At 42.7% G+C, this 27,823-nt stretch overlaps 1 protein-coding gene across 1 annotated transcript in view; it reads left to right on the forward strand.

Moving 5' to 3' along the window:
• The first annotated feature begins 460 nt into the window (after positions 1-460).
• Positions 461-27,823, forward strand: part of LOC126365864 (uncharacterized) — a 664,271-nt gene continuing 636,908 nt past the window's right edge. The window contains exon 1 of the mRNA XM_050008536.1: positions 461-622. The gene's annotated coding sequence lies outside the window, so the exon portion shown is untranslated. The remainder of the gene's footprint in view (positions 623-27,823) is intronic.

Genomic DNA, 27,823 nt, shown 5'->3' on the forward strand with positions numbered 1-27,823 from the left:
CCTAAAGAGCCTACTTAGAACTTCGGCTTCAGAACCAGTAAATCCACAGATGATGCCTTCAGCCATGTCCTACACGTAGTTAATACTGCAACACAGAAATGCACCATAGCAATAATGATTAACATTGCCGGGGCATGCAGTAACCGGCAATGTTTCAAAGGTTAAGACATCGGCAGGTACCGCAGTCACTGCATTTTGTCTGGGCGGAGCTTGTAGCAGCTGAGGCCGGCGGTGTAAACAGCGGTAGCGCGTGGGAGCCGGTAGCCGGCAGCTGTTTGCCGCGGAGAAAGTGATCGCAGCGGCGCCGTGCCGCGTGCTGTGCGCCGTGTGCCGGGCGTGGCCGCCCCGTGGTGGGGAGGACACCGCCGTAGAAAGCTCCGACACCCCCACCCCCGCCGCGGCCCGCCTCCGGCGTTTTTCAGCGCAAAAAGCTACACCGCCGGCAGTCCGGCCGCGGCTCTGCACCCGAGTGCTGCTCCGCCCGCGAAACAACCTCGCACTGTTGTTGTGTCGGTCCCGTGTCTGTAGTGTGCGTGCGTGCCTCCGACGCGAGCCGAAGACAACGACAGCAGGTCACCGCCAGAGCCACCGCGGAGGACGGAGCCCTGCGGCCGCAGCAGCGGTAAGTGACGTCACGGTCGCGGCTGCTGGGTCTCGCGACGCCGCAACAGGTGGTTCGCTGCTTTGCCGGCGCGCCGGACGCCGCTGGAAGCCCGGCGCCGTTCAGTGAACTACGGCATCGGCCGCTCATTCAAACAAGTTATCACCGTTATCGTTCATATGCGTATCCGGTGTCGTGTGGCTTATTTGTCGCGCCCTTCTGCGACCGTGGCTGTGCTACGTAGACAAACGGTGAACTTAGTGATGATGTTGTCGAGCGACGCTACGTAGACAAACGATGAACTTCGTGATGATGTTGTCGAGCGACGAGTCACAATTAGAAACAAATTCTGCAACATCGGTGGACACACCTCTCGAAATACCTTCAACTTGTGGTCTTTGAATTCATAGTCTCGAGGGAGCATCACGTAACAAAGGGTTATGCTAAACCTCTTAGGAGACTTCAAACGTAAATTTCAAAAGGAGAAAAAGAAAAAAAAATCGGAAATGGTGTGACAGTGAAAATGTTTTTGCACCGATTGCGACTTACCTCATTCTTCCAAACGGACTGCAGTTTTCGTTGCACCAGTTGTCACCATAGGCGATCACAAGTACGGTGTATTCCTACAAATGAATATCTGGGGGTACCAGAAGGCCAGAACCGTAATGTGCATTTTACAGCGGTGATCACAGTTATGCCGGCTTCTGCTGTGACGTTTCCGCTAAGGGTTTCTTCCTGTTTTCTTCTAAGACGCCTTTTCCCCTGTGGGACAATGTTTCTGAAGATGCAGCACGTCCTACACTGTAGAATTAACAAGTTAAGCAGTCGACGACTCGTGTTTCCCAATTTTTAGTAATTTATTTATTTCGTGTTAGATTTGAACTTTAAAAAATACAAGAAACAATTGCACTTAATTTAGCATATTGGCACATTATCTCAATTTGCTTTTGTGTTACTACAAAAGTCATCTGCCAGCGGTGCTGTTTCGCCCGTCTCTAGCAGCAGGACACTCAGTCACAAATGGTGCCGTATATTCCACTGGACTAGACTCTAGTTGGATGCCCTCTCCAGTCCTCTCTCTATTAAGGTTATTCCAAACAGCCCTGCCATAATGATGTCCTGGACCAATTTGACTCGTTTACGTTGCTGGAAGTTGATTTCCAGTACTGCGCGCGAGCTTCAAATGATGATTACGTAAGCTCTTTGGTTTTCTTCATAGAGCTCCTCTTTGACCAGAGTGGTGACCTGCAGTAAATGTATCTATGAAAAAGATGGTTACTATCACTCGCGCACTAAGTAAGTTCCACATCAGTACAGATTTTACTACTGGAAATATGAGGTAAAGCTCATCAAGTGGATTGGGTTTTATGCAGCGAGTGACAATCCTAAAAAAAAGTTGTTTTATAGGTCATCCCTCCTCTGATCATTGAAAAAGTAAATATCCTCGATTAGTTCTGAGTAAAATACATATCTGTGATGAGATTTTTGGGCCCAACCACTCAGAGTTTCATTATGATCTAGCATCGCCTCTTTTCTTACACTAACAGCTTATTTCAAAATGCTGATGTTTTGTTGGATCTTGTTCTATCAGAATATTTTTGAAGATGTTTCTCAGGCATTTCCCTTTGGAAATTTTCAATTATTTTAATTTGTCACCTGTAAGATGCTCCCGTGCCACATCCATGAGCTACAATGTCATTCTAAAATCTGTTGCAGTTGCTTATGTCAAAGTTACTGAATATTCCCACAAACAACTTTCCACGCGCTGCTTCAATTTCTAAGACCTGTCTAAAATCGCTCTGGACATAATTTTAGTAGGAACCAGCCCAACATTCAATACGACCATTGTAAAGAACTGAATCAAAAATCGCAGAAGCGATGGACTCCGCTTCTTTATTCAGTAAAATGTGTCACTTCTCGCCGCACCTTCCTAACGCTGTTTACATCGAATAGCCGCGCATCAGACTTTTAAATTCACGCGAGTCGCTTCTGTACATCGCCGGTCGCCTCAAGACATTCATAAGCGTTTTCCGAGTTCATCTGTGTCTTGGGATCATGTTACAATTGCTCTCGTTTACGCGGAACATTCTTTGGAAAGCCATATTGATCAAGCCGTTATCTTTGCTGTATTTTGCCGACTACACCAATTTCAACCTGCGACAATGATGTGGCTCATTTGCATAAAATGGTTTCGTTCAATTAGGTTGTAGCTTTACATCCTTAACAAGGACACGATGGGTCAAAAAATAAAGCTTGTAAGCATCGACACAAAAAGTGTCCCAAAAGTCTGTTAATATTTGAAATTTCAGTCGTTTAGGGAATAGCGCAGTTAGAGAGGTAAATAGTGACACACATGCTTCAAATAATATTGAAACAAAAAAGGGCCCGAAATGACCATGTGATACAAAAGCAGTAATTGATTTTTAGCAAAGACGATGTTGTTTATTACAAATTCTGGACATGTTGCCCATCATTCATCAACAATGCCTGTAGCCGAGAGACAATGTTGTGAACAGCACTGTTAGTCGTAAGAATTTGCCGTCGGATGTTGCCTTTTAGCATCCAAAATGAGGTCAGACGATCGCGGTAGACTTGCGAGTTCAGGTAACTCCACCATCTTCACGGAATGAGATCTGTGGACGTAGGAGGTCAAGTATGACTGACTTGGCGGGCCAGCACGTGGTCCACACCAAACGATGTGCATAACATATCTTTCACACTTGTGGCAGTAAAGGGTGGAGTGCCATCCTGCATAAAAGTCGTACCGTCCAGCAGGTGTTAATCAGCCAGACTACGGATGATTCAATCCTGCAGCATATCTGCGTGCCTCTCACCTGTCACGCCGAGAATTTAAAAAGCAGCATCCCGAAATTCCCCGAAGAAAAATGGTCCGATCACAAGTGATGCTGTAAGACGAGACCACACCGTGACTTTCTCCTCTTGCTTTGGGGTTTCCACGACAATTCTAGGGTATTCGGTAGGCCAAATTTTGCAGTTATGGGCGGTGACAGATCCTCGGAGTGTGAAATGGGCTTGCCGATCCAACGCCATCTGTTGGCCGGTTTCCGCACTTTTTATTTTGGTGTCAATAAAATCCCATGTCACTTCAGGCAAGTGCGTCAAGTTTTACCTCTCTGCCTACACTTCGCCGTGAAGTAGTGCACTTGGAAATGTTAAGGGACTTTTGGGTCACCCTGTATATACTCCGCAAACCACTGTATAGTACATGGCGGGCGGTGCACCGTACCAGTATTATCGATTTTCTGTCCTGTTCCAAAAAAATGACTGTATTCCTCTTTGCGCGCCCTAGTCTTATTCTTATGATCGCTGCGTGGGATATACGGTGTTGGCAACATAATGGTCGCACAGTCTTCTCCAAATACAGGTTCCCTAAATGTACTCGACAGAGTTTCGAGAGAAGTACGCCATACTTCTTCAAAGGATTTGCACTTCAGTTTCCCTATCCGTTGCGAGCGTCTCCTAATTAGTTCAGTGTCTGTATTGTCACGCCTACTTGATAAAGACTCCAAACGCTGGAACAGTGCTGTAGAACTGGTAGGCCTGGCGTCTTGTGTGCGATTCCTTGCACAGAGGCTTTGCATTTTTCTTCCAACAAATCTGTATCTTCCATGCGCCTTCACTAAAGCTGATTTTACGTGACCGCAATATTTCATATCTCTCCTCAGTAGTATCCCTGATAACGTATATGACATGGTGTACACCCTTACTTTTTCTTGTGTATATCATTGACCTTCCATCAGTTACATTACCAGATGCCAAGTTCGTTTTGTCTGCCGATGGTACAAACATTGCAATAAATAACAAATCAAGTGTAGTCATAGAAAGATAGGCTAATAAAATATTTGTGGACATTAATCACTGGTTCCTAGCCTATTCTTTGTCACTAAACTTTGAAAAAAACACACGACATGCAGTTCAGGACTTGTAAGGGGTGTCTCACCAGTATATGCCTAACATACGATGACAAGCTGATATAAGAAGTGGACAGTGTCAAATTTTTGGGTTTACAGTTTGATAATAAATTCAACTGGGACGAGCACACCACAGAACTGCTGAAGCGTCTTAACAAATCTCTACTTGCAATGCGAATTGAGTCAGACATAGAGGATACAGAAATGAAAAAGCTGGCTTACTACGCTTACTTTCATTCCATAATGCCATATGGGACTATTTTTTTGGGATAATTCATCAAGCCAAGCTAAAGTTTTCCGGGCACAAAAATGAGAGTTATATGTGGTGTGAACTCAAGATCATCCGGCAGAAGCCTGTTTAGGGAACTAGGGATACTAACTACTGCAGCCCAATATGGTTATTCCTTAATGATATTTGTCATTAAAAAGATTTCACTTTTTCGAACCAACAGCTCAATTCATGGAATCAATACTAGAAACAACAATAATCTTTACATGGATTTAAAGTCACTTACTCTTGTACAAAAAGGCGGGCATTATTCAGGAAGACACATTTTCAATAACTTTCCTGCAGCCATAAAAAGCTTAACAACCATTGAAATTCAGTTTAAGACAAGCCTAAAAGACTTATTGGTGCCCAACTCCTTCTACTCCATTGACAAATTTCTCAGTAGAACCAACTCATATATATATATGTATCTAGCTTCTGCACCATTTCAGTGCAGTAATGTGTTCATTGTAAATAAGTATTGTAGTAGTTCTATTACACGTTTATTACCTTATAAATAATTAAAACATTTTTTTAAACTTTAAATTTAGTGCATTAATGCGATCTTGGTAAAGGAGTGTTGGTAAAATAATTCTTTCATACAGTGTTCATTAAAAAAAAAAAATGACGATCATTCCACTTGGGACCTGTCGAAGGTACATCAGCTTGTTTGTTTCAGTTGTAAATATTTGTCATTTTTCTAATGTATTCTGAATCCTGGAGGATCTCCTCACTACGGATCAATTGGAATGAAAGTAAATCTAATCTAATCTAATCCAATCACTAACGTTGTTTTCCATCAGAGTACAAAAATTCAAAGCAAATCTAACCCATATCGTGTTTTGTTTACGTTGTCGTTCACGGATGTGACTGGTTTCTTAATTGAAAGCACTGAACAATTCTGTGTAACTTCACAAGTGTGAATGGCTCTCACCGTTTGGCAGTCTTACTCTTATGCGTTCTTTTGTTGAATGAAAGCGGGACATTTGCTGAGTTATATACGGACAGGAGACACTCCAACTTTTCCCCGAGCAACAGAGAAAGCCCAGACAGTTGGATAGCTGGTCTTGTCTACAAGCTCTTCGGGAAAACGGTTTCCATACTGTACCATCTCACTTCAGTATTATTTACATAGTCAGCGAATTTGTTTTGCTGCTAAAATGCTACGAATGAAGTGCGAGGTGACTGTGTCGTAAGGGTCAGTTTACAGAGTATTGCCGAATGGTGTTCGGACTGCATTTGTCTGCCGCGCGACGGTTTGGGGAAGTCTAGGAATTTAAACGTGACAAGATGAACAGAGGTAGCGGTGAGGGAGTAGTAGGGGTGATGGGTGGGAGGAGAAATAAATCGCAGGGCGGGGGCGTGTTTTGATCCACCTTTTTTGTTATGCTATCATACATCTCTCTGCTGCTGCAGACTGTGTAATTGTGGTTTTAATGTTCGACTCTGTGGTTAAGGTATGCAATTCCCTCATTAGTGGAGTGTCAGAGAGAGACAGAACACCAATGGCATCCAGCCATAATAGCGCATCACATCACAATATTCACACAGCAACCGCAACTGGGGCCTCAGTTGGACGCAAGCTGAGAAGCCGTCATATTTGCTTTAGTATTTCGCATCTCGCTAACACAAATGTCACTGGCGACGGGCATTTCCCGCTGCCGTGTGCGCAAATAATTGTACAGCGACTGGACGGAAAACAAGTTGTTCAGCTCCCAGAAACCGTTGCTATAAGGAAGGGAACAATAGCTCAGCGTTATACTAAAATGTCAATAATCAACAGCTCAATGAAAGTTTTAAGTCTTGCGTTATTGAGTGTGTGTGTGTATGTTTGTGTGTGTGTGTGTGTGTGTGTTTGTGCTGGAACGGGAATAATTACCAACAGATGTGTACAGTACTGGATGAGAGGTCGGCAAGGCTGTGACGTGCTTTGCGCTTAACGTCCCGTCGACGTAGAGATCATTGCTGCTGCACTGTATTCATAAACATGCAAATGACTGTATTATTGTTTTAGAATGTGCTTATTTCCTCGCATTTGGAATGGCGTAAGAATCTGTTGCGAACTAGTAAGTTCGTTTGAAACTGACAGAATAACAGTACATATACACATTAAAGGTAAAAAGAACGTCATTTGTCACACATACGATTGACATTACGGCTGGATGTCCGCCCCAGACAAACACTTGTGAAATATTTGACGCGCATAGACATGCTATTTCCACTAAAAGTGTCCGAAATGATTTAGAGAAATCAGAGTATGTAAACGTCTTGATCATTTCGCATTGAACGTATCTGTACTATATCAATCAGAAAGTAGTAAATGAAAAATAAAACGAAGGAACTTGGGGGCAAGTATAAAAGGCAACCATTCCATAGTTAGCTCTGTCCCTGGAAACTTTTATTTCTATTGATAAATAACAAGTTACCCGTCGTTGTACGGTTACCCTTTTTTCAGAACATGGAGGCATGAAAAATTGTTTTCTAGAATGATTACTCCTTCTTTGAATCTTCTGAAATTCTTTTCTACTCAACTGAGCCTCGACCTAAATGAAAGTCAGCAATAATCACTTTTCTTTTTTGAGTTATCAGTCTTGTGACTGGTTTGATGCAGCCCGCCACGAATTCCTGTCCTGTGCCAACCTCTTCATCTCAGAGTAGCACTTGCACCCTACGTCTCAATTATTTGCTGGATGTTTTCCAGTCTCTATCTTGCTCTACAGTTTTTCCGCTGTACAACTCCCTCTAGTACCATGGAAGTTATTCCCTGATGTCTTAACATATGTCCTATCATCCTGAACCCTTCTTCTTGTCGGTGTTTTCCACGTATTCCTTTCCTCCCCGATTTCGCACAGAACCTCCTCATTCCTTATCTTATCAGTAAATTTGCGGCCGGCCGGTGTGGCCGATAGGTTCTAGGCGCTTCTGTCTGGAACCGTGAGACCGCTAACGTCGCAGGTTCGAATCCTGCCTCGGGCATGGATGTGTGTTATGTCCTTAGTTAGGTTTAAGTAGTTCTAAGTTCTAGGGGACTGATGATCTCAATGTTAAGTCCCATACTGCTCAGAGCCATTTGAACCATTTGAGTAAATTTGCTTTTAAACATTGACTATTGACAACATCGCAAACGCTTACATTCTCTTCTTTTACGGTTTCCTCACTGTCCATGATTCACTGCCACACAGTATTGTGCTCCAGACGAACATTCTCCAAAATGACATCGTCAAAAATTTATTCTTCAAATTAAGTTCTGTGTTTGATACCAGCAGATTTCTCTTGGACAGGAATTCCCTTTTTGCCAGTGGTAAACTGCTTCATATGTCCTCCTTACTCAGTTCATCATGGGTTATTTTGCTACCTAGATATCAGAATTCCTTAACTTCTCATCTACTTCGTGATTCCCAATTCTGATTTTAAGTTAATCGCTGCTCTCGTTTCTACTACTTCTCATTACTTTCGTCTTTCTTTGATGTACTCTCAGTCTATATTCCGTATTCATTAGACTGTTCATTTCAGTCAACAGATCTTGTAACTCTTCTTCATTTCCACTGAGGATAATCAGCGAATCTTATCACTGATGTCAATTCACCATGAATATTAAGCCCGCTATTGAACATTGGTTGTATTTGCGTTATTGCTACTTCCATACATTTTGTTACATATAGTTCGTTGCAGTAGGGGCTAAAGACTTGATCTCATTATATACTTTTTAATCCGAACACATTCTTGGTCTTCTATTCTTATTTTCACCTCTTGGTTCCCGTACTCGCCTTTCCCTATAGCTTACTTCTTCCTTTCTGTGACGTGTGCCCAGTACCTTTCTGATGTCCGTGTTTAAACTTCAATGTACTGAACAGTATATATGGGCAATGTTCAAGTTACTCAATTTGGTTGTAACATGTTCCATAGATTATTCGGAACGTTTTTTATGGAAATGATGTCGAACGAGTCACTTTACGGGATAGGTATACATAATTAGTTTTAACATCAATGAACATATTATTTTTCTGTCCTACTCACGCAGCTATAATCTAAAAGTAGATATTTTTACAGTTTATTAGTTTTGAAATAAAAATTCTTCTATGGAATAGAAGGAATTGTTCAGAAGACATGATTTTAAGATGAATATGATACTCGCTTTAGTAATAGAAGACATTTTTTTGTTAATGAGCAAATGATCAAAAAGTTTTGTTGATGCATATTGAACTCCTTTCTCAGTCACTGAGAGCTTTAATAATAGGCTATAATGATAATTATTGTCAAATTCTTGTCAAATTGTGATGCATTACTTATGGCATGTCGGCTAAATCACTATGAGGTACCAGAAAGGTGACTGGCAGTGAGCACCGAATAATATTCTTACTGCTCGCTTTTGTGGAATCATTGCTTTCTTTCCAAGTGATGAGTTGCTGCAGAAAATTATACCATAAGATATTATTGAGTTTAAACTCGCAAATTCTGTTAGGAGGTTGATTCGTTTGTTTCCAAGACTAGCAATTATATCAAGAGCAAAACTAGCTTAACTTAATTGTTGGAGCAGCTTCTTTCAGTTCAAGTTCCCATCAATACGTACACCGAACAATTTGGAGCATTTTATTCTGTTTACTAACTCCTGTTTTTATGCTACATCAGTAGTTGGTGTGACTCCACTTGTCGTACAGAACAGAACACAATGTTTTCTACAAAATTTAAGGAATATCGACTTTCAGAGATTACCTTAGTAATTCTTTGATGAACATCATTACCAATTTCGTCTGTAGGTTTACCTCTAACGAGATTTGTTACAACACTAATATCGTCTGCAAAAAGTACTTATTCTGCTTGATGAATGTTAACTGGAAGGTCATTCACAAAGACATACATAAAGAATAAGAGTGAATTAAAATGGAACCCTGTGTGACTCCGCGATTTCTTCCTAGTCACTAAAATTTTTTCTCCTTTCAACACTGTTCGCTTCGTTCAGTACAACTTTTGATGCATTGTTTGTTAAGTGTGAATCGAATCATTTGTTTGTAAAGGCAACAATCCAATGGAATTTAAGTTTTTCATGGAGAATAACATGATATACGCAATCAAAAGTCTTGGAAATATCACAAAATATTGGTAATGTTCTATTGTTTAAGGCGTGTAGTGTTTGATGAGTGTATAAGAAAGGAAGCAAGGAAGGAAGGAAGGGAGGAAGAAAGATGGGTTTAACGTCCCATCGACATAGAGGCCATGTGAGAAGTAGCACAAGCTCGGATTGTGTCAACAATAGGGAAGGAAAAAAATAGGGAAGGAAGTCGGTCGTGCCCTTTCAAAGGAACCATCCCGGAATTTGCCTAGAAAGATTTTGGGAATTCACAGATGATTGTGTAAATAGCAGACTCTGTTCAGCAGCCCTTCTGGAATCCAAGCTGTATTGTTCTAAGAAAAAGTTTCTACTTAAATGTCATACTACTTTTTAGATCATCTCTTTGTCTAGTATTTTCAGTATTTAAGAAACGGCAAAATATATAAATACAGTCACTGCTTATTTGACAGACATTACAACCCTAACGGTTCCAGTTCACACTCATTCTCGTCACTACTGTTGCAATATCATTTTCACTGTGGTTGGTATCACTCTGCATTGTTCTCCACGACAACTAAGAAAATATGGTTGTAACTTCGTATGTGACAATGTTTCTTATTGTGTACATGGGACTGTTAACCTTATTCGCTTGAGGTAAATACTCCCAAACATAGTCTGTTCATCCAAATTACCACTCAAAATTTTTGAGATTTCCCATTCACTTCTCCTTCTCGTCTATCTCATACCGATTACTGTTCCACGTGAACACCTCAAAATTCTGGCTGCCTGCATCCGCCTACGATATGTAAAGCTGAAATTACAATGAAATGAATACCCCTAGCTGCACACAGGCGTTGATATAAGTTAACGGGGACAGTTAAAAATATATGCCCCGACCGGGACTCGAACTCGGAGTCGCTCTATCCATCTTTTTTCACCATTCATTTTGTTACATATAGTTCGTTGCGTTTGGTCTGGGCGGACGTCACAAGACATCCGTTCAAGTTGATCGTTGATTTCTTGACTCAGTTTTTTTTTTTTTTATTGCTTAGAGCACGTAGCCCTCTGATCGAACACGCTGAGCTATCGTGCCGGCATCCTTCTGCACCACCGAGGACACCTAGGATAGTGCGACTGCAGGGATTTATCTCTGGCACGCTCCCCGTGAGACCCACATTCCCAACTTACTGTCCACACACTACATTCGTAGTGCCCCTGCCCACTACACTCATTACTCGCGGCTTTACTGCCGATTCCCGTAAGAGATCGGGCACTGTTTGTGCATCCGCACAGAAGAAGATGATCAAATGGCCGGTGAGCCTTATATGAAGATAGTATCTGTTCTTTCGGACAACAGATACCATCAGATACCATCTTCACATAAATATGAAAAGCTTTGCGCTCAAGTGAAAAACTACGCACTGTCAGCTTTACTAGCTCCAACGACGTCTGCCATATTACCAAAAACATGTCCTTGGTAGATATGGTACGCCTATAAAGGAGGAAGTGAAAGATCGTACGATCTTCTGGAGGACGACTGGTTTGATGAAGATCTCCATGCTAAGTTATGTCTTTGTCATCACAAGTTTTTCTGTTGTGCATAAGTGAAATCATCCAGACGATCTGAACTTAACGAGTTCTGCCTCTGATCTCTAATTGTATTCATATTGAGACATTTGGACCCTCAGATTATCATTTGTTCAGACAAGGCCTCATGCAGCCTTTCTGGGTATTTATTATTTATTTATTTGTCATGTTTCTTGGGATCATGGGAACCAAAGCTACCTGATTATGGAACTAGTTAGTGCATAGTTTACAGAATGCTGTTTAAAAAAAATTATAACCAAAGAATTTTGTCATTAATAAGATATGAACAAAACTGCAAGATAGCATACAAATAAATAACATATTACAGAGAAAAGCAGTGAATACATTGACTTCGTTACTGTTCCAGCTCCTAGCTACCTCGGAGGATGGCGTTGGCTGGGTATAGGGAGCACTATAGCCATATTATTCTACAAATTAATGGAAATCAACGCCTCTGCCTCTCTCTCTCTCTCTCTCTCTCTCTCTCTCTCTCTCTCTCTCTCTCTCTCTCTCTCTGTGTGTGTGTGTGTGTGTGTGTGTGTGTGTGTGTGAGTAAGCGTGCGTTTGTTCTTGTGTGTGTGGGTTTTGTTGAAGAATAAGTTTGCTTGTCATTTGCCGTTTGTTTACTGAGTCGGGATTGTTATACGCGTGTTGATAATGTCAGTGAAAGTTGGTGTTTTCTTATGCCATTCGTATACGTACAGCATAATATATACAAATAAATACTTTGGTCGTGAAATACCATGGCACATGGTAATAGGAACTGATAATATATAAAACTACGTATAATTCTGGAATGTCAATAAAGATTGGTACACTTGTCCAAAAGGTATCAGTGATCTCTTTCTCTGATGACAATGCTATCAGCAGTGGGAATGAGAATGAATTATAGGATCAGTTGAATAGTCTAGAGAGCACAGAATATAGGTCGAAGTGAACCAAACGAAGATGAAGGTAAAGAAGTGTAATAGAAATGAGATTATCGATCAACTTAAAAGCAAAATTGGAGGCCACGAAGTAGACGTAGTTAAAGAATTCTACTATCGTGGAAACAAAATAACGCATAGCGGACGAAGCAAAGAAGATATAAAAATAAAATTAGCAAGGGCAAAGAGGAGTATTCCTCATAGCAAAAGGTCTTCTAGTACCAAAAATGTCTTAATACCACAGATCGTATGAACGTGTATCATGGGCTGTGGGAAAATTGGAAAAGAAGAGAATATAGGGTTTGAGATGTGGTGCTATAGAAAATGCGGTAAATTAGATGGACAAATAAAACAACGAAAGAAGAGATTCTACGTAGAATTGGTGAAGAGAGTAACATAGAGGAAACACTGACAAGAAAAAGGGAAAGGATGATAGGACACTTATCAAGACATCAGAAAATAACCTCCATGGTTCTAGAGGAACCCGCAGAGGAAAAGAATTATAGGGGAAGACGGAGACTGGAATACGTCGTCCAAATAATTATTTGATGACTCTGGTGGCAAGCGTTCCTCAGACTGGCACATGAGACGAATTCATGGCGGACCTCCTTAAACCTATCAGTAAACTGATGACACCCCCAAAATACCGAGTCATTAACATCACCCAGAAGATTCCCGTCTGAGATTTCCCCGAATACAGATGTTGTCTCAACGTGTTTCCGAATCAGAACCTGACTGAAAGCGCTTGGCCTTGAAGCCAAAACGGTGCTCCTCTGCAGACTGCAGTTAGTTCGCCATAAGGCGTGGAGCTGTTAGAAGCGCGAGGCGCCTCTTCCTGCATTCCCTTTTAATGTCACGCTACGAGTCGTCGCTGGGCTTTCCCAGCCATTACACTGAGGCCTCTTTGCGTGGGAGTCGGGAGAGATTTGACCCGGCGGCTGGCGTGCAAGGCGTCAGATAGACTCCACTTGCCATGCCTTCTTCCCCTATTGGGTCCAGCTGCGTGGACCAACCGTCTGAAAACTGGTATCAGTGACTTCATCAGTGAAACAGTCTTCTGCACTAGTTACTTATTTACTGTACCACTACGCGTTTCGATGGTTCACACAATTATTCTCGCGTGAAGAATTACGAAGTTATATTTTTGGTAATAACGCAATCCAACGACGCATTTTAATTGCAGGAAGTCAAGTGGAAACAGGTTGCGTATCTTTCTATGAGGTAAAGTAGAAATACACCGAAAATCTTCGTAAATTGTGATCAGTTCGGCTAAATATGCAGTGATAAAAATAAACGATTCGTAATGCCGAAGCTTTAGTATTAAACGCTGTAATCCAGACATACGTTATGATATCAATACATTGGTTTGTTTGTAATATACAAACATCAAAAAAAGTTTTGCATCACCTCGGTTCCGAGAATTCCGAAACGTGTACAGAAAATTGGAATAGAGATCAACATAAACATCATCTCCGCACTTTTTATTGCTCATGAAAAGCACACACTACATATTGTACCACCATACAGCGAGACAATCAGAGGTGTTGGTCCAGATTTCTCTACACTCCGGTACCTCTAATATCCAGTAGCACGTCCGCTTGCATCGATGGAAGCCTGTATTCGTCATGGCATACTATCCACAATTCATCAAGGCACTGTTGGTCCACATTGTCCCACTCCCCAACGGCGATTAGGTGTAGATCCCTCAGAGAGGTTGGGGGGTCACGTCGTCCCTAAACAGCCCTTTTCAATCTATCCCAGGCATGTTCGATAGAGTTCATGTCTGGAGAAAGTGCTGACCGCTCCAATCGAGCGATGTCGTTGCCCTGAAGGAAGTCATTCACAAGATGTGCACCATGGGAGCGCGAACTGTCATCCATGAAGACGAATGCCATGCTACCGATATGGTTGCACAATCGGTCGGAGGGTGACATTCGCGTATCGTACAGGCGTTATGGCGCCTTCCAAGACCACCAGCGGTGTACGTCGGCCCCACATAATGCCACCCCGAAACAGCAGGGAACCTCCACCTTGCTGCTGCACTCGCTGTACTGCGTGTCTAAAGCGTTCAGCCTGACCAGGTTGGCTAAAAACACGTCTCAGACGATTGTCTGGTTGAAGGCATATACGACACTCATCGGTGAAGAGAACGTGCTGCCAATCCTGAGCGGTCCTTTCGGCATATTGTTGGGCCCATCTGTACCTCGCTGCATGGTGTCGTGGTTGCAAAGATGGACCTTGCCATGGACGCGGGAGTGAAGTTGCGCATCATGCCGCCTATTGCGCACAGTTTGAGTCGTAACAAGAAGTCCTGTGACTGCACTTATTCAACATGATGGCGTTAGCTGTCAGGGTTCATCCGAGCCATAATCCGTAGGTAGTGGCCATCCATTGCAGTAATAGCCCTCGGGCAGATCCTCCATGTCCGACCAACGTCGCTTTGTTCACTCCGAGACCCCTGGACACTTCCCTTGTTGAGAGCCCTTCTTGGCACAAAGTAACAACGCGTACGCGATCGAACCGCTGTATTGATCGTCTAGGCGTGGTTGAAGTACAGTCAACGCGAGCCATGTACCCCCTTCCTGGTGGAATGACTGGAACTGATCGGCTGTCGGACCCCCTCCGTCTATTAGGCACCGCTCATGCATCTTTGGGCGGTTTTTAGAAATGTGACTATCAGCGACTTACAGATTACAATGTTTTGTACAAAACGAGGTATAGTAACTGGGAAACAAAAACAATTATATTTATAGTAACTACCGAAAATAAAAAATAGGTATCGCACATATGTAGAGACCCTCCATACGTGTAAGTATGAGATTAACTGTGTTAAAAAAGGGTATATGTAAATCCTTATTACAACAATACTATGAAAAATTCGTGGAAGACCAAAGTATTTTTAATGATTACATGAAAACATTTTACCAAATCATTTTGAGTAAATAGTAAATTTTTGTTAGATGAGTGTTTTGAGGTCTGCACATTTCTGATCTGCAGTCTGCTAGAACGCTCTTTATACTGGTCGAGAAAGAAGACTAGTATGTTTAAAGTTGACACCTAAATTTTCCATATGTGTTCAGTTCTCAACACGCAAAAAACTGTGGTTAAAATTTGCCTTTGAACTGATGTCCACTATTTTCAGCGTTTTTAGCTGATCAGGAAAAATGTCATGATTGATAAGCATCGCAATTATTAATGTTATAATATTACTACTACTTTTAGAATTACAGAACCAGAAGGTAGCAGTAATGTGAGGCTGAATGAATTCATAGACCTGGCATTCTTCTTTGCTATTTATTGTTGACTTGGCAAATTGTATAGACTTTTATTAACATTAGCGTTATGAAATATTTGTATGCGAGTCGAATCTGAATAACGTTATCGCTCACGGTTGCTTGTACGACAAGGTTATTAATTTTCTTATAGTGAGCGTTTGGCAATAAAAAGTTTACTTTTTTGTCTCTTCTAAAACACTCTTCCCCTCCTTGAGCAATATTTATGATGTAAATTATTGCAACTTTGTTATTTTTGCGATTCGGAAGTATTCTAAGTAAATTTTGTGTGTCGGCTGCAATATGCAACTCTGATGGATAGAGCGTTGTTTTGCGTACTATAGTGTGTATGCAGTAGCTATATTTCCTACAGTGTACATTTAAGGTTGTTGTCGAAGTTGTAATGTTCTGTACAACAAATTTTAGGGTGTAATACAGCACGTCAAACTAGTATTAGGAACATCAGCGTAGATACCAAACAATCTGAGCCAGTTCGTGCTTCCATAGATTTTCTCTTCAGTCAAAACTTCCGGGTTGCATTACAATTGGCGATTCACCTCTGAAAATATCTCTTGCAAATCGAGACGAAACGTCAATGAATATTTTTATATCCAGAATAAATTTTCACTCTTCAGACAGAAAACTGCCACTACTGATTAGCATCTAAATTACTGATCCTATGATATTACTACTGCATCTAAAACTATGGAAGCAGGGTATAGTTGTGATATTAGGTACAATGAATCCTTGTAACTGACCTCTGTTTTTGCTATTTACTTTTCACTAGACTTGACAATTTTGTAGGCTCTCTTTATTATTAGTTTAAGGAAATCGGTTTACGCGAGTGGAAACTGAAGAATTTTACTGCTTATGGATGCTTGTATGGCAAGATTGAAACTTCTTTCCAGATTTCAAGTGTGTTCTGGACCAGGGGCCCAATTCTGTATCTTTCGGCCACTCTGCCAATCAGTTCGGTAGGCGCCTGCACCAAAGGCCTGCTTATCGAAGGAGCGCTCCCACGTTATTCTTCAAGCATTTTGGAAGCGATGCCACATGGTTCTAGCAGACCGAGGCGCTGTTGTAGGTTCTCCTCGCACCGGCCGACCAAAAGCAAGTGTTCGCTGATTCGGGCATGTGCACTGCAGCACCACGAACCTGAAGTGACTAGCAGCTGACACTCTTAGTATGCCACTCTTAGCAATAATAGAAAGTGTTCGGAAATGTCGGTAGAAATGAAGTTAGTAGGTTCACATCCCATACATACATAATAACTATAGGTTGTTTCACTGTGTTCTGGAAATTATCATAAATGCCATATTAAGTCATTTTATTCTCATTCACTTTGAAATTTTATTTTGGATTTTACGTTTCGGAAAGTGAGTTAGGAGTGGTGTGTAGTACTACATTGTACAAATACATCTATAAAAACACCTGAAAAATTGTTTTCTAGAGTGTCAAAGAATAAGAAGATGCCTAGAATGTGGTTGTAACTCACTACTAGAGATCCAAACGATGAGACAGCCTACTTCCCTATATGATACACCAACTATTTTTGTCTTAAAATCAAAATTTAAAGTACGGCTTTTCGAAAGAGTGTGGCGAATGCAGCTATTTAAGTTCATTGATGTTTATAACATGCATGTGATGAATCAAAATGTTTCATATGTTGTGGTACAGTCTGAAATTATTATTGTGAAGCCCTTTCATCTCCATCTACTGTTATTGAGGATTCGATCGCAGATAAATACTTGTGACAAGAAAGAATGTAAAGATGATTGCTGCTAGTTTCATTCGCAGCAGTTTAAGTTATACTGTTAGATTTCTGTCTAACCACTCACTCGGAAATAGCTAAGTATTAAGAAAAAATGGTGAATTATTTGTGACAGGAAAAAAAAATAAACGTCACTGTCAGCTGTTTCACGCACAGCAGTTTCATCTGTAGTAGTTTTAATTTTTGTTTTTTAAACATACAGAAGTTACGAAATCGAAGATACTCATTAATGTGAAAGCGCCCTCGTACATGTAAATAACAAAGATTATTGCAGAAATATTTTCCTGTAACTGACATTTACAGCAAAAAGTAGGCAGTCACTAGCAATTTCAGCTAAGACTCATGTAATATACGTAAGCACAGCAGAAATCTTGAAATTTAACGCTTTTTAAACTCTTAATTATATAAAAATTAGAGATATTTTGTGAAAATACAGACCGAAAAAGTTTTTTGTTTTTGATGTTACAATCATTCACAGTAACAACAATAAAAAACATATTTCTTAGAAAGGAAAACAGTCTTTTATGAACTCAAACATAATAACTAGATCCGAAACTAAAACCACTCACTATTTCTAAAACAACAAATTCTAGCTGTGTAACATATCATACTAAACCGTACAACTCGATATACCGAAACCTAACCGCCTCTTGGTACAGTTGTCGAAAAATCGGCAGCTGGACCGATTGGTAACATGCCTCAGAAGCCTACAGAATAGGAACTTCGGCTAACGAACCATGAATCACGTAATATCGAGGGTAACCTATCGCACCGATCGGTGTGAACGATACAGAATAGGGCTCTAGGACTCGAAACCTGGTGCTCCTCCTCCCAGACGGCAAGCGCTCTATCGACAGAGCTATCCAAGTTGTTGAGTCCTGAGTCACGCTTGGATACCTAAATCCGCAGAGCACTTGCACACGAAAAGGAAAAGTCCGATGTTCGAGTCCTGGTCTGGCACACGGCATTAATCTGCCCAGAAGTTTGAACCACAGTAAACAGTCGCCATGAAAGCCTAAATTGGATCGAGAAGTTTCAGTCGTAGTGCTATTAGGTATTTGGATGTAATGCTCATTCATATAATAAGCAGGAAGTGTTATCACGCAGAATCGGGTGTGCTGCCGGTGCTCCGCATCTTTCCAACATGGTACACTACTGGCCATTACAATTGCTACACCACGAGGATGACGTGCTACAGACTCTAAATTTAACCTACAGGAAGAAGGTGCTGTGATATGCAAATGATTAAGTTTTCAGAGCAGTCACACAAGGCTGGCGCAGGTGGCGACACCTACAACGTGCTGACATGAGGAAAGTTTCCAAGCGATTTCTCATACACAAACAGCAGCTGACCGGCGTTGCCTGGTGAAACGTTGTTGTGATGCCTCGTGTAAGGAAGAGAAATGCGTAACATCACGTTTACGACTTTGATAATGGTCGGATTGAAGCCTATCGCGATTGCGGTTTATCGTATAGCGACATTGCTGCTCGCTTTGGTCGAGATCCAATGACTGTTAGCAGGATATGGAATCGGTGGGTTCAGGAGGGTAACACGGAACGCCGTGCTGGATCCCAACGGCCTCGTATCACTAGCAGTCGAGATGACAGGCATCTTATCCGCATGGCTGTAATGGATCGTGCAGCCACGTCTGGATCCCTGAGTCAACAGATGGGGACGTTCGCAAGACAACAACCATCTGCACGAACAGTTCGACGACGTTTGCAGATGCATGGACTATCAGCTCGGAGACCGTGGCTGCGGTTACCCTTGACGATGCATCACTGACAGGAGCGCCTGCAATGGTGTACTCAACGACGAACCTGGGTGCACGAATGGCAATCCAGGTTCTGTTTACAGCATCAAGATGGTCGCATCCGTGTTTGGCGGCATCGCGATGAACGCACACTGGAAGCGTGTATTCGTCATCGCATACTGGCGTATCACCCGGCGTGATGCTATGGGGTGCCATTGGTTACACGTCTCGGCCGCCTCTTGTTCGCATTGGCGGCACTTTGAACAGTGAACGTTACATTTCAGATGTGTTACGACCCGTGGCTCTATCTTTCATTCGATGCCTACGAAATCTTACAGTTCAGCAGGACAATGCTCGACCGCATGTTGCAGGTCCTTACGGGCCTTTCTGGATATAGAAAATGTTCGAGTGCTGCCCTGGCCAGCACATTCTCCAGATCTCTCACCAATTGGAAACACCTGGTCAATGATGGCCGAGCAACCGGGTCGTCACAGTACGCCAGTCACTACTCTTGATGAACTGTGGTATCGTGTTGAAGCTGCATGGGCAGCTGTACCTGTACACGCTATCCAATCTCTGTTTGACTCAATACCCAGGAGTATCAAGGCCGTTATTGCGGCCAGAGGTGGTTGTTCTGTTTACTGATTTCTCAGGACCTATGCACCCAAATTGCGTGAAAATGTAATCACATGTCAGTTCTAGTATAATATATTTGTCCAATGAATACCCGTTTATTATCTGCATTTGTTATCGGTGTAGCAATTTTAATGGCCAGTAGCGTATTTCGACGTCTGACTCGGCGTCGTCATCAGTCCCAGGAAACACCTGACAAAGACACCAACGTCGAAATGTCGTGTTGCTAAGACAAAGACCACAGTCAGAACATCTCAATCTACAAAATGATAATGAATCGTCGGCGTAGTCCAAATAATTATAAATTAGGAAATGGTTCGAGCCCCAGTTCTGGTGCAGAATTTCAATTGCCCTGTGGGATATTAGCTACGGGCTGCTGCTGCTTACAACATCGTTGTGGTTTTGGCGAGATCGTAACTCTGGTGGACGGTTGTAAGCCGAGCCTTCCGAAGGGTCGTGAACCTCTAGCTCCTCATTAGCAGTCCATGGTGCGGCGAGATTGATGGCCCAATCCGGGCAAAGCGGTCATTGCCTTTCCAGGCGCAGCGCCGGCAGTCACTGCTTGTACGTAGGTAAGGCGGACAAGCTGTGCATCTGCCTCGCTCGGCCGGACACGCATCCCCCGAGCGTGCACGCAGTGTGGACGACACGTGCGCGCCTGCGCAACGGCACATGTCGTAATTTTTGTGCAGCCGGTGCACGCTCTCCGGACGCCGGGAGAAGAATGATTCCCGCGCCGTGACGTAACGGCTCCGCTTTCTCGGCCGGCAGCTCACCTCTCTCTCACACACACAGATCGAGATCCCCGTGCCACCGGTTTTGCCCACTCTGTCCATGGTGCGGCGACCACGCTGCGGGGCTTAACTTCTCGGTTCAGCGTCTCGATGTGTAGCAGCGTGTTACGTCAGACTCACACGATGATTCAGCGCTGAGGGCTCTGTGGATCGGCACAAGAACAAGAGACACGTCCGATGGAGTAACGTATTACCACACAAAAATACACGCTGTTACTAACTCCGTAAGATCATCAGTTTATGTATCTTCAGCCACTCCTTTGTCCTCAAATTGAGGTCCTCCTCTGTGACTAAATAAAATGATCTTTGTTATGCTTTTCAATTCTTTTATTTTCGAAGCATCCTCAGTGGCCTGTGATGTATCTTCCCGCTTTGCGTATATAATACACTCAGTGTATCATAATTAATAGCGAAAACCGACATGGGTCGTAACATATGATAACTATAACAAAAACGCTCCCGTAATATGGTGTCACAAACGAACCGAATGCAAAAAATTGTGATAATATCCTATCGGACGAAATTGCTGAGGTCATCGGTCCCTAGGCTTACACACAACTTTTTTTAAAAATTGAATTGGAAACAAGTATTGTGATACAAGTGATTCATGAACAACAACATTATATTATACACACTAACCCACCACCTTATTTAATTAGTGGGTCCTATTATTATACATAACAAGCAACATATACTAATTGGTTAATGGCACCTGCTATGGACAGGGTTAATCTAACTATTTGACTGCACTGGGATATTCTAAGACTATCTACCCTGCAGCGTCACAGGTGTGCCATACGATATACAAACCTACTATTAAGGCTTGCTCACTGAGATAATCCTAGTGAGAGTGCCCCTGGCACTGGGCTGGCCATCTACTTTTAAAATCGCTGCTGTCTCTACCTATTTTAGTAATGTTAGTGTTCTAATTTTACATTATTCTAGCGTAACTACTTTATCTAACTTAAACTAACTTACGCTAAGGACATCACACATACCCATGCCCGAGGGAGGACTCGAACATCCGACGGAGTAAGCCTCGCAATCCACGGCAAGGTGCCCCGGACCGCGCGGCTCCCCCGCGCGGCCTGCATGCAGAGTACAGGGGCTGGACAAAAATACGGAAACGACGCGAGAAACACGTGCTTGTAGATAAATGTAGATGCTAGCAATGGCCGGCCGTTGTGGCTGAGCGGTTCTAGGCGCTTCAGTCTGGTACCGCGCGACCGATACGGCCGCAGGTTCGAATCCTGCCTCGGGCACGGATGTGTGTGATGTCCTTTAGTAAGTTAGGTTTAAGAGGTTCTATGTTCTAGGGGACTGATGACCTTAAATGTTAAGTCCCATAGTGCTCAGAGCCATTTGAACTTTTTTTTAATTTTTTTTTTTGAACCACGCCTGCAGGTTGCGCTGTTGTATTTGCCCACGGACAGCACCTGTGCAATATCCTCAAAACGTTGGTAGTGGTACTCATGTTGACAACAGTGCTCTGTGTTGTGTAGTTGTGAATGTTTGATGTCGGCGCTTAGTGAATTCGAATGTGGACATATTGTTGGTGCTTGGTGGTGGGCGCTTCTGTACCCAATGGAGCAGAAAAGTTCGGTGTTTCAGAGACACCATATCGAAGATATGTACCACCTACAAGGAAATCGGAAAAACATCATCCGCTATGTCACAACGCGGACGAAACAGCGTGGTGAGTGAGGGTGAAGGGGATTCTAACGAAACTGCAAAAGCCACTATATGTCACAACCGCGTACCGTGTCATCATCAACACCTTGCGCATCTCTTCTGTGTGACTTACGAGGTTACTAAAGTCGTATATGGATGAACACACTTTTTATCAGTTGTCAGAGTAATCTTTGGTCCTTGTCTTGAAGTCCTTGTAAATTATACAGGGCGTTTCAAAAACATTCATGAGATTTTACAAAACTGTATTCCATACGCGAATGACGACAGAAACGCAGTATGAATTTTAACTTACCCATGGAGCTAAAATTTTACCTTGGTAACAGCTGTAAGTCTCCGGATCACGTGATTGGCGTAGGTGCCTCTATGGTTCAACTAGGTCGCTTTCTCATTCAGATACAAGAATCATGTACCTGGATATGTTGGAGGTATGCCTTTTGCCACTACCTCGAGAACATGCCGAAAATTTCATTTCTCACCAGATCGCAGCACCTTTGCAATGGTATCTGCATGTAATGATGATTGTCTCAACGTTATCTCTCATTGCATCGTTGGCTTCCAAGATTCTTGATCCCACGATATGTGACTTTATTTTCTTTTGTGGGACTTTGTGAAGTATTCCGTCTACGTGTCTCCACTTGCAACAACTTTGGGTGAACTGTGACTTAGCACTGCTAAAGTATTGAAGGCAGTAACTCTAGTTACAGTCGCAGAAGTATGAAACGATTGTGATTATCGTGTAGATGTTTGTCGTACGTCAGGTGGAGAGTGCACTGTACGTATATGAAAGCCAAGTGAAAACATTGATCCTAAGGTTATATGTGAACGCATGTAACAGATATATCGCTGTGAAATCGGATGGCCATTTTGGGGGGAAAAATGTCGTTCTACGAGAAAGTTAACATTCGAACAAAGTTTGTACCTTCATTATTATATAAGAAATAGTTTTCTGAAACCGGATGAATCTTTTTGAAACTGACGAATGTAGAAGAAAAGTCGCAAATAATAAAATGACATTATGTGTATGATTTAAGCAGAGGTGGAAAATACCGCTTCAGTTGTACGGTATTTTTCAACAGTTAAAACACGCCGTACTCTGCGCTCGCTGGTAATAAACCGCGTCGTATACTCGTCTACTGCGGTGCTCTGCGTCACAGCACAAACACCTGATGATGGACATGTAAGAGCCCGAAACCGGTCGTGTTTTAACCATGGAAATAAAAAGAATCTTGCAACTGAAACTGTATTTTTAACCTGTGCTATAATGCTGAGTTGCGGGTGTTCCTTCGGCAGGACTGTTCGTGTATGATTTAAGTTCGACGATTATTTATTAGAATACAATATAATTATTTAACGACCTGAAGCGTCTGCCTCTCTAAAAATGGGTAGTGTACAGTTTAACACTCAGCATACACTAATTTGCAGTTCTATTCATCAGGTAGCTTGCGACAGTCTGAAAAAAATCCATTGCAAATCCATCAACTCGTAAATGCTTGTTGAAACTCGTAGGAGAATGTGGGCTAAAGTGGCCATTGCTTATTTTTTGTCGTGAACAGTGCTGCTGCCTGCCGAGAAATGGTTAGACTAGTTCTATTTTACACCAACACACTTGTCAGTGAGTTTTACAGAGGAAGTTTGTTCCGTTGTTTTTTAATAGGGGCTTTTCTGATTTGCAGTCGTCTGATGTAAGACATTTGTATTAGCCTATTCTTGCTACACCTCAATAAGAGTTAGTTACGCCCGTATTTCATGCATATCACCCCAGATAAGATTGGCTTCTAAACCTTTTTGTATACAAAACTGTGGTCCATCTTTCTATCCGTTTGTGGTGATTTTCAAGTAATTGGTTTATATTATTTGAAACCATCTCTGTTCTTTTATATTGGGACTGCTGCAAAAATCTGATTGAAAACAGTCTACTGCAGGATCTTGGTATTGTTTCAGGTACTAAGGTACCAAGAGGCCTAGAGAACACGTCCAGAAATCAAAACAGCAACCATGGGATCCAGTTGTTATGACATGGGCCAATTTTGCCCCTTAGGTGGCGAAAAGTGATCACTATGTAAGTCTTAATGTGTAAGGGGCAATGCTATATTAATAGGGGAGGGGGGGGGGGGTTGTTTGTGGGTGGAGACCAGACAGCGAGGTCATCGGTCTCATCGGATTAGGGTAGGAACCGTTCCGGCATTTGCCTGGAGCTATTTAGGGAAATCACGGAAAACCTCATTCAGGATGGCCGGACGCGGGACTGAACCGTCGTCCTCCCGAATGCGAGTCCAGTGTGCTAGCCACTGCGCCATCTCGCTCGGTGTGTTGTATTAATAACCATGGTTTGGTGAAAATTCAGTTTCCTTTATGGTGGTCACTTTATGACGCCTTCCCCTAATAAGGAACTTCTTTCCAATACAAGAAATCATGTAAACGCGGAATGGGAACATTCACTGTACAGCAACTAGTGTCACTCCTTGTGGCGGCCATTTTGCGAGGTAGCTGCATTGCACTATAATGGAGATGGGAAAGTGGTACTTCTTCAGAGTCTTAAGTAGGTTCGGAGGCGTTGACAGTAAAGCATGGAAGCTGCAGGACGGCGTGTTTTCGAAGGAAGTATGAAGCACTCTAGTTAGCGCCTGGTGTGTTGTTATTATTATGTTATGTGGCAAGTTAAGAAAGCGGATGTGGCACTGCAAATTGGGACGGAGGGAAGAAGCAGAGGGTCGAGAACGGCAACGGACCATGAAAGCGTTGCGACAGAGGTGCAAACTTTCGCACGATGCTCTGGAGTCTGGGAGCTAGTGTTCTCGTGGAGCAAATGCCCGTAAAACTATCGCGCTCTGTTCGCATAGGAATGGTGGCCGTGCCTACCGAAACCTCTGCCTGACTCAAAATGGTGCGACAAGACACTTGAGTTCCGTTATACGGATTTTTACGTCTACAAAAAGCTTACAAACGTTCTATTTTAATGTTTTTAGGTAGTACAGAAAATCTTGCTGGGAGGGGACGCTATCTAATGTGTCACGCCAAGCCCGCAAGGACACCGTTAGCAAAGAGCAGTACAATGTGGCAGGCGTTACTGAGGGGCATGGAGCATCGAAGGGGATCATTTCAGAACGCCGTAAAATTACCGCAGTAAAAGTGAAAGCAGCACTCAGTGAACACCTGAAAGATGCTGCTTGAACGAAGCGCCAACGGCAAATCTGCAATCTTATGAACCTATAATTATTAAACGCAGCGCTAAAGCGAGAAGCAGGATGGCGCAATGAGAACCTGACAAGGGATCTCCGACTGGAGGAAAGCGAAAGTCTGTGTCGTCGTTTTCAAGTGTTTGACAATGCCAAACTGCATTTACATTAGTATAACTACTGGCATTTAGCACAAGGTTGGTTCAAATGGCTCTGAGCACTATGGGACTTAACAGCTGTGGTCATCAGTCCCCTAGAACTTAGAACTACTTAAACCTAACTAACCTAAGACATCACACACATCCATGCTCGAAGCGGGATTCGAACCTGCGACCGTAGCAGTCGGGCGGTTCCGGACTGCGCGCCTAGAACCGCGAGACCACTGCGGCCGTTTAGCACAAGGGCATTTTAGGAGAACAGCTGCATTTTGCGAGTATGCTGATTCCTGATAATATAGGAACCGCTCCAAGTGCCAGTGCCCTGAAAGGAAAAAAATTTTTGACAACGTTGAGTGGGATATACTCTTTGAAATTATGAACGTAGCAGTGGTAAAATACAGTCGAGAGAAAGGTTTTGTACAAATTCATCAGAAACTGGACTGCGGTTGTAAGAGTCAGAGGAAGTGAAAGAGAGGAAGTAGTTGAGAATGGAGTGAGTCAGGCTTGTAGCAAATCTATGGTTTTATTCTATGAAAAATGGAAATGATCGTATGGTATTGATGGCCGAGAATCCCCATTTGAGGAAGCTCGGCCGCCAAGTTGCAAGTCTTTTTAGTTGGCTCCACATAGGGAGACTTTCGTGTCAATAATGATTAAATGGTGATGATGAGGACAGCACAACAACTAGTGCGTGGGCGGAGAAAATCTCTGACCGGGCCGGAATCTAAGAGGGTGGACATTTTATTCATTGTGAGCGTTGAACAAGAAGTTAAGGAAACCAAGAAGAAATGTGGAAAGCGAATAAAGTTTAGAACTTGGAACATCTGTTGAAAGAACTGGATAATGTGTCGAAAAGAGGTTTCGAGATGAACAACAACAAAGGTAAAACAAGAGTAATGGAATGTAGTGAAATTAAATTAGACGATACTGGGGAAATTACTCGTAGATTAGGAATTGAGACACTAAAAGCAGTAGTTGAGACTTGTTATTTTGGACAGCAAAATAGTAATGATAGCCCTAGTAGTGAAGATATAAAATAAAGGATGGCAATATGAGGAAAAGCTATTCTGAAAAAGATAAATATTAAACATCTAATGCTCATTTACGTCTTATGAAGTCTTTTTAGAAGATATTTGTTTAGAACGTACCCTTCTTAGGGTGATAAACAGCAGAGACAGGAAGAGAGTAGAAGATGAACCTGAAAAAGCTCGCAGAATAGTTAACAGAAATAAACAAATATTTCATAAGTGACTGGGCGCATTTATCGGTATTTATATTCACTGTGAATCAGATGTTTCGATTTGCGGACTTCTTTAAACTCATAACCAGTAGGGCATGAGGAGGGGAGGGTGGGGGAGGTGAGGAACGGGAGGAGGAGGGGGAAGACCTTGAGTTTGACCAAGAAGAGACGTGTTAACAATCTTAGTTCTAATTCAGTTTTATTTCACCCATGACGCCAATTCAGTGACCAAGACATCAACATGAGTTCACTATCATCATCATCAAACCTCTATAGCACGATCGTGGCGTTCCGACATTTATCCTGCTGAAAGAAGCCACCGGTTTCGGGGAAGACATCAGGCATGAAAGGATGCAAGTAGTCTGCAATATTGTTCATGTAGTGCGCAGCTGTCGCGGTTACTTCAAAAAATGGTTCAAATGGCTCTGAGCACTATGCGTCGTAACTTCTGAGGTCATTAGTCGTCTAGAACTTAGAACTACTGAAACCTAACTAACCTAAGGACATCACACACACCCATGCCCGAGGCAGGATTAGAACCTGCGACCGAAGCGATCGCGCGGTTCCAGACTGTAGCGCGGTTATTTCGATCACTACCACAGCTCCCATGGAATCCCAGGTGAACGTACCTCAAAGCGTAATACTGGATACACCGACCAGCTTCCGTGGTGCATTGTGTGATTCTACCAACCATTCACCTGAATGACGGTGTATCCGGACACCATAATCGACCTGATGTGTCAAAAACGTGAGCCATCCGACCAGGCATCACGTTTTCATTAATACACGATCCAGTCTCGATGGTCGTGTGCTCAATGCAATCGTACTTGACGATGACGTTGGGTGAACATGGGAACGCGTCGGTCATCAAATCTGCAACGGATCGCCGTCTAAAGGGTAAGTCTGCGACCTGCACTTTGTTTGGTTTATATGTCCAACAATTCGTCGCCTACTCGTAGTTTCACTGGT

The sequence above is a fragment of the Schistocerca gregaria genome, chromosome 4, assembly GCF_023897955.1.
Source record: "Schistocerca gregaria isolate iqSchGreg1 chromosome 4, iqSchGreg1.2, whole genome shotgun sequence".
NCBI lineage: Eukaryota > Metazoa > Arthropoda > Insecta > Orthoptera > Acrididae > Schistocerca > Schistocerca gregaria.